The sequence below is a fragment of the Octodon degus genome, unplaced genomic scaffold, assembly GCF_000260255.1.
Source record: "Octodon degus isolate 3935 unplaced genomic scaffold, OctDeg1.0 scaffold00293, whole genome shotgun sequence".
Lineage (NCBI taxonomy): Eukaryota > Metazoa > Chordata > Mammalia > Rodentia > Octodontidae > Octodon > Octodon degus.
Genome location: NW_004524869.1, coordinates 428,244 through 436,850, shown reverse-complemented (window position 1 = coordinate 436,850; position 8,607 = coordinate 428,244). Strand labels below are relative to the sequence as shown.

General features: G+C 40.9%; 1 protein-coding gene across 2 annotated transcripts in view; it reads left to right on the top strand.

The window, feature by feature from the left end:
- The window catches only part of Adamts12 (ADAM metallopeptidase with thrombospondin type 1 motif 12), a 402,762-nt gene that overhangs the window by 354,012 nt on the left and 40,143 nt on the right, over positions 1–8,607 (top strand). The gene's annotated exons all lie outside the window — the stretch shown is intronic.

The window sequence follows — 8,607 nt, the reverse complement described above, 5'->3', positions numbered from 1 at the left end:
AAAAAAAAAAAAAACCAGTTTGTTAAACAATTACTACCATTATAGTTGACTAAAAACATAGCTATATTGCTCTAAGTCGTGGAATGCGGGGGAGAAAATACTTAACACTCAGAGAAGCTCACTGGTCTAGTTAGCATACATTCAGGGCATTTATTATTAACTGTATAAAGTATGAGTTTTCCCAAAATTAATTTGATCCAATTCTCAGTGTAAAATTAGAAATGAGAGGGTTAGAAGGTTATGAGAAAGTCCTTGGCTGTAATTTTCTGTAGGTCATGATGGAGCCCAGTTCAGTCAGACTTTGTTGAGTTCCCAAAGAGATTAGGAGAAGCAAAGCTTTCCTTTCACCAAGATGTCTGGAATATCCCATGAGCTCATCTCGGCTTCTTTTTGTGCATTTCAGTCAATGGAATAAGGAATGACTGGAGAATAGATGGTCTTAAAACACCACCAGGCCAGAATTTGGGAATAAATGTTTCCTCCATTTTTTGGGTTTCTTTGAGAAACCACATTGTTCCCATAATCATGCTGCCCTTTGATGAACAAATTGCAGAAACCCATCTGAGGACTTACCTTCAGGGAAAAGGAGAACCATCTGATTGCTACCAATAAGACAATCAGCTCAGTGATGAACACATGAGTAATATGGTCATATATTGGGATAAAGCACGTGTGTTTAAAAGTGCTATTTGAATATAAATAAATGTAAGGGCCAGCCAAAGAGCTCAGTGGATTAAAGCACATGCTTAGGTAGACACAGAGGCTGGGAGCTCAATCCCCTGGCCTGCTGTTTGAGACTGGACGTGGTGGCATGCACCTGTAATCCCAGAATTTGGGAGGCTGTAAACAGGAGGATCACTATGAGTCTGATCTACACAGTGAGACCCTTTACTGCCTATACACCCTGTCCTAAATACAAAAAAAATGAATGAATGAATGAATATAAAGGAGTTCACTTTGTATATATAACTTATAAAGGTTTTCTAAAAGTATTCCCTAAAGAAGAATTCTAAAATTTGTATAAGCAAAGAAAGCCTCTCTGAGATAACAATATAAAGTCAGTGTACTCATTTGAAAATAGCAGCTTGATAACCTCATTTCTAAGACTACTTCATTAGCTCAAAATCACAAGTTAACTAACTAATTAGCTTTCAATTCTGTACAGGATGCTCTGTTAGGCATTTAGGTGAAAATAAGGAAATGAAAATGTCTCTCTTGTAAAGACTTTCCACCAATGCAGTGTGTTAATTATTGAAACTGTCTTACCAATTTGATTTGAAACTGTCTCATTGTTATTTGTTTCTCAATAAAATTATGGAAAATAAATAAATAAAGACTTTCCACCAAATGGGAGAAATTAGAGCCAAAAAAGGAAAAGAAAAATAAGTATGCATGTAAGAAAATATAACTAGCTACTGATACAGGAACACTGTTGCTTGTGTGCATACCAACAAGAAACTAGAAAATGCTTCTTTACTATTCATTGGAAAGAACAAGTAGAGCATGCTGCTGGCCTCGCCTGTTAGTCCACCACCAACCTAGATTGCTGTAAATTACAGTGTTGTCAAAATAAGACTGAATGGGTTATTGTGTCTGATCCATTAAATCTGTTTACCAAAACTATGTTAGCTTCATGCAAAGCAGTTAATAATTCTTGTCATGTAGAATTCACTAATTGCCAGAGGCTTACTGATTTCTCAAAGTACTGCAATTAGAGATTTCACTGAGAAGTTCTTATTATATTCCTATGTATGTGGAACATAGCAACCTGTCTTAACCTGAAGAACCTGTTCTCCCCTGGAGAACAAGGGACCAAAAACTGGCATCATGTGATAAGTACGTGTGGCCGTGGTTCCAAAGCACAAGCACAATCAACGGACAGCACCAATGCACTTGCCGGATTCTAGCTTCCGTTTGACAAAAATGAGCAGAAAGGCTGAGCCAGCACCTTTGTTCAGGAGATACTACCAGGAGAAGCACTATTAGTGAAGTCAGCATCAAGAGTTTCACTACATGGGTCTTCCTTTCTTCCCTCTGCTCTCCTGCTGGGAACCCTTGAATAAGCTTCACTAGAATATGATGAAATATGCATTTGACATTCGAACCACGTCTAACTGCTGTTTGCAAGAGGATGTTATAGCCATTCTTAGTGCCAAGTACTTATTGTCTGGATTTTGCCTTAGTGCCAATATTATTGGAAACAAGATAGTGTTTTGCCTGTACCTAATCCTTTATTCTGCACTGGGTGATTTGGGCAACCCTGGATGAACCTGCAGGTGTAAGGTAACTGAGCCAAAAGATCTGAGAGCTGAGAACCTCCTAGATGTCTACAGAATGATCTACCCTTGCCAACCAAGACGGTAAGAAGGAAAGATAAATTCCTGAGTTGTCCTGCCCTAAGAAGCCTTCTCCACCAACCCAAGAATTGATGTGCTCAGGCATACCACGTTGGCACATACAACCTTGAATTCTTTTTTTATTATTATTTCATAAAATAATTCTGCTCTGAGTTCCTTTATAACTTTCTGCTGTTGCTTATTTACTTTTGATGTTATTAATTCATACATTTGAGCTGAGCTAGTGTCCTCTGCACTTGTTCTGGGTGGGCACTGGGTTTTTCCATATATTTCTACATTTGATTCTTTACTGCAGATGCTATTAATTCAGGAATTTCTTTTTTCATTTCCAATCTGAGATCCTCTATACCTTCCTGAAGTTGTTTCTTTATTTTAGAAGCTGTCAATTCATTGAGTTCAGCTGTGTGATTCCCAATTTGTTCTGTGTTAGTGTCCTCTGCACTTGTTATGGGTGGGCTTGGGGTCTGAGATTGCATTTTGCTCCTTCTCATTGTCTTTTTGTATAGCACTGTCTTCTGACCTTTGTTGTAGAGCTTTGGTGCGGTCATAACCTTTGCACCTACTGAAATTCAGGTACAGATCTATAGCATTTGAATTTATCCAGCTGTGCCTGGCTTGGGTCTGGCTGTTGTGCTCAGCTCCTTCCTGCTGCCATCCTTAGGAGTGAACCTGTTGTGCCCCTCTGGCAAGATGTTCTGCTCCTGGACTAGCTGGGTAGTTCTGTCTCCTACTCTTTCTGCAGGGACTGCAACTGCAAAGTTTCACCCCAGGCCTGTGTGCCAAGCCTGAGCTGAGTCTGAAAGGGACAAGGTGGAGTAGGGGGGAGAGGAAGCTCTCCCACACACTTACTGGGCCTGGCGTAGGGCTGGATCTGGCACATACAACCTTGATGAGCAAGGATTAGAAGGGTCACGAAAGGCATCCCTGTCCTCTGAGACTAGCTACCACCAACTTCTACCACCTACAACCTAGTCTCCTACTCTAGACATGTACCCACAATCTCAAGTTTCACTAAGAATCGTAATTAAAGACATTTGGGTGGCATGGAGGGTAAGAAAGGAGGACTGTATTTATTGTGAACAAAAGCAAGGGATCAAAGTTTCTGGGGTTCCTTTTTTTTTCTAAGTATGTTACTTCACAGTCAGGTAGCCAATCAAGTGGTGTAGGACTTGGCCACCAGAAAAATGACTCCCTCAGGTCAAATCCTCACTAGATGAATAGGTTTCTTCTCTCTTTGGTTACCTTTAGTGTTCTCCTGGTTGTTTTACTGCAGATCCTCACGTGCATATTTGGCCTTCTTCCCTCATCACTGACTGCCAGGCAATCCAAGGTGCTATTCGGATTGATTAGATTTGCATCTGCATGTAGCAAGTGAGACTTCCAGAAGCCAGGCTCTGTGTGTGTGTGTGTGTGTGTGTGTGTGTGTGTGTGTGTGTGTTTATATACTTCTCTTTAAAATACTGTTTCAAGTACTTATAATAAAAGGGCTTAAATGCTGGGGTAATAAAATAATAGTCAAAGCCAGGGCTTGCAGCAGAGATTGAGGTTTAAACATGAGGATAACAAGGTTGCTGGGATTAAACTGTTGCAATTTATAACAGTTCATCTAGGTAACCAGTGCAATAAGGGCATCCCAGTGAGCTCCATCATTCTTTCCATTGGATAGATGGAAAAATACTTCTTCAAGAGACATCCTTACTGTCATAGATTGCCAAAGTTATGTGAAAATTTTAACAATGATTCCAAGATTATGTTTATTTTATTTTATTTTATTTTTCAAAGTTTTATTGATAAACAGCAATGAGACAGTTTCAAATCAAATCGGAAGTACAGTTTCAACAAATAATACACTGCATATATTCTTTTTAGTGGTTAATTGCTGTACATGATGCAGACTTGTGATCCTATTTACAATCCAAGATTATGTTTAGAAGATAGTTTGGTCACATGTTTTCTAGAAAGTTGTCTTATCTTCTTCCATGGATGGATAGATAGTGGGATGGATGGATGGATGGATGGATGGATGGATGGATGGATGGATGGATGGATGACCACTGAAGACATCCGGTAGCTAATAGATGTGTCTGGCTTTGTATACTCTGGGCAGGAGTGGGATGGCAAGAGAGCACAGAGAGCAACCCACATTCTAATCTGCACTTCATAAACTTACATTATGAGGAAAATGAGCTCATCTTTCATGGGCTCAGTTTCCTGAACTGGAAACCATCCTTATACTTGTGTCAGATAGACTAATAGACCCAAGAGGGTAGCAAGATTTCTAGGTTTTGTAGCTCGGAAAGTCTCTGTGAGCTCTTGTGCTAGCATTACCCCTCAGCCTCTCCTTATCTGCAAAGACTGAGTTATTATTAGGGTTTAATAAAATAATATGAGTAAGCACTTAGCATACTGCCTTGCAGATAGTTTTTGCTAATAGTGACTTTATTATCAGTCAGGATGATGGCCCATTTTCCATGCCGCTCCAGTTGTGCAAATCTTACCTAACTGGTACTCAAAGGTCCCCAAATCATTTCTCAGTAGCCTCTTGCATGTTCATCTACTCTTCCCTTTACCCTTGGCAATTTTATGCAATTGTTCAGAGGTTGTCAAGTTTTACATATCTACAAAGATGTTCAAGACTTAAGGAAACTAATCTATTAAACAAACACAAAGTGTCTAGGACACTGCAAAATAACAAAAAATATTCAACTATATATTCATAGCAAATTTACTGAATATTTACATTTATTTGATACCTTTCTGAGTATTAATAATATAATCCTCTGAGTTTTTAGCCCCAATTTACAGATGGAGAAACAGGCATACTGATGCTTAGAAATTTGTTCCAGGTCACAAAAGCACCCGTGGTGGAGTCAGACGTTGAATGACGGCAGCAGAGCTTCTGTTCCAGACATTGTGTTCTGCTGCAGCTAAACATCTGCAAAATATAGCAATATGACAGCTTCTAGAATGCATAAGAATGTGATACATTTCTAAATAATTTATTGATCATCTTGTCTTACTTTACGTGAGTTCCAGATATGCACAGAGATTGTTGCGCTTTCAGAGACTTGGCAGCTAAACGAGTTACCCTCACAAAATAATTTTAAAAGAAAGAGCAGGAAAAAGCTGCTTACGTGGCTTGAAAACAGAAACAACACATGAGACCAGTGATGCCTTCGACCATGCATGCTGGGATCTTAGGTGGACCCTCCCAAAGCAGAGGCACAGAGACAAGGGAGCTCCTCAGCCTGCCTTTCCTACCGGTCTTCAGCTCACTCAAAGGATCAAAAGGATTAGATTCTAAGAATCTGACTCATTGAAAGAATCTACATAAGAGCTGTTTATAGGGTGTTAGGGTACAGAGTGACCAAACAGACTCTATGTCAGTTCTCATAAGTGAGCTCTCCTTGGCTCTTTGTTGTTGTTTTGTTTGTTTGCTTGTTTGTTTTTGGTTTTGCTTTTGTTTTTTTTTTTTTTTTTTTTTTTTTTTTTTTTTTTTTTTTTTTTGTACTTTAGGGAAGGGTCCACAGGGTGTTCAGGGTCTCACTACTAGATCAGACTGTAGTGATCTGCCTGTTTACAGCCTCTCTGGAGCTGGGATTACAGGCACGCCCCACCACGCCCAGTCTCCATTGCTGTCTCAGTGCGCCCTTGGAGATGGGCCTGCCTTGCGGGGATCAAAGCCCCAGCCCCTGTGCCTGCTTGCAGGCGCTTGAATCCGCTGAGGGACTGAAGGAAGGGCAACAACAGCAAGGCTGGATCGACTGCTAACTGCGAAGCAAAAGCAGACACATGTGAAATCTCAGGGGAATTTCTGAAAACTGAAAGCGCAGAGAGCAAGGAGGGACAGGAGGTATCTCTAAGCCTTACCTGCCCTCCAGAATCCCCATTTTAGTTAAGATCAAGGTAGTCCGGTGCAGCTTGCCCCTGAAGATCTGGCTGTGCCTCCTCTGCCATTGGCGTGGACCCACGGAAGCTCCAGCTTCTCAGTTCTTTCCAGACGTGGGAAGCCTGTGCTCTACCAGGTTTCCTGGGAACAGATATGCACACTCTTGTTTGACCCAGCTACTCAGAGGTGCCCAAATTACAGCCCCATTGTATCTCTTCATTATATCTGATTTTTTTTTTTTTAGTTGTTGAAGAATTAGTTTTCTAGGGTTACTTTTTTAAAAAGTACCACAAATTGGTGACTTAAGTAGAAATTTCTTGTCTCACATTTTCAGGCGCTAGAATGTCCAGAGCAAGGTGTCAGCAGGGTGGGGACCATCACTTCAGAGATGGTGCTTTTAGGTAATCTTTGGTATCCTTGGCTTGTGAAGGCATCACCGTGGTCCCCATCTTCATCTGCCCATGACATTTTCTCTGAGCCCAAATTTCCCTTTCTTATATGAACACCTCTTCTATTGGATCAGGGCCTATGCTAGAGATTGAATTTTAACTTGATTCCCTCTGTAAAGATCCTGCATCCAAATAAGGTCGCGTTCTGACACAAGGGGCTTTGGGACTTGGACGCAGCTCTTTTGTATGTCAGAGGAAGGACAACTGTTTCTATACTCAGCCCTTTAGTCTAAATCTTCTGATAAATTCCCCTGGAATTTTCTTGGTTTTTTTTTTTTTTTTTTTTTTTTTTTTAACTTTTTTTTAAAATTTTATTTATTTATTTGTGTGTGTGTGTGTGGCCAGCTCAGCCCGCCAAGGGGCAGGGCTGGCTGGCATGTGGTGCTGGGGGATTGAACCACGGTCCCTGTGCTTTGCTAAGCTTGTTCTAAGTAGGTGCTTTAGACCACTGAGCCATCTCACCAGCCCCTCCCCTGGAATTTTCAATAACCTATCTCAGCAGCAAGGCTCTGGGCTCTTGTGAGACCTCACTCGCCACCTCCCCCCCACCTCTCTGCAGTGCTCCTGGGGTAGGCAGAGTTGAGCAATGTAGCAGCTGCCATCTTTCCCAAGGGGCTCCCCCAGAGGCCCTCATCCAGGACTGGTGTCTGGGGAGGGCAAGGTAACTCCCAGGAGGGACAGGAACCAACTGACATGCTGCTTGCCCCTGTACAGGATTCAAAATTACAAGGTAAGGGAATATGATAATCATAGCCGAAATTAGTTTCAAGAATTCCCAAGCTACCAGTTGAGATGAGTTCTAAGAGTGGTATTGTGGACAGCATTTATCTCATCTGAAGGGTTTGACAGCACCTAAGGAGATAAACACGGGGAAGATGGACTGCAAGAAGCATGGGGCTGAATGCAAAGCAGTTGTGCCTGCTCCGGCCACTGGGAAAAGGCAACTTAGTGTTTAGCTCCAATTTCCTTGGTGGATAACACTGTGCTGTTGCACACGTGTCCCAGTGCCAAACCCGGCATCCCTGGGCTGTGGAGGAGGTGCTTTCTCTACCCTGTAAGGAAAAACAGGTGCATGGAAGGAAAGGGGCCCGAGAACAGAGACTTCTCAGTCCCTGGGACTAAAGCATGAAGTCCTGAGTTGCCATTTGGGAACAGGGCCAATAGATGCAGATCATTTGCTTTTTCAAGATAAGCTGTGAATCTGGAATTTTATTAGTACAAAATTATTAATTTTTAAAATTCAGGCCAGTAACTCAGTGTTTTCATTTTGTTTGTTTACTGTTTTAAGACTGGATAGGCCACAGAACATATATTGATAAGCCAAATTTATTCCTTGCACTAAACTTTGGAAGTCCTGTTCAAGAACAATCTTTGTTTGAAAGTATTAAAATTTAATGTATTTTTTAAAAATTGATGTATTTTAACTAAAAAAAAAAAAAGAAATCAGCTGCATAGCTATTATTACCCAGTTGTTGAAATCTGTATATTAACAGACCCTATATCCATCCATTGACCCTTGACAATCTGATCATAAAATATCTAGCAGCACACCAGAGGACTACCTGGGTCTCCACAGTATCTTCCAGACCTATGTCTCCTCTGCTTCGTCCTCTACTCTTGTTGAGGTGGTTCTCAGGGATAGTAGAAATGAGCCTTTTGTCATGATTGCTCTATCAAGAGTATAATTATCATAACAAGGATCATAATAGTTTCCAATGACTGTCTTGTAAATAGTATGCACTGTATGTGACTATTGTCTTCCATAATCCTTGTAGCAATCTTGAAAGGTGGGTAGTAATTTCTCTTAATGTCCAGACAAGGAAGTTGATCATTCATCACTGAATCATACAGAATTAATAACAGTAACAGACTGGGGATTTTAAGCTATTTATCACTGGTATTATAGTTTATA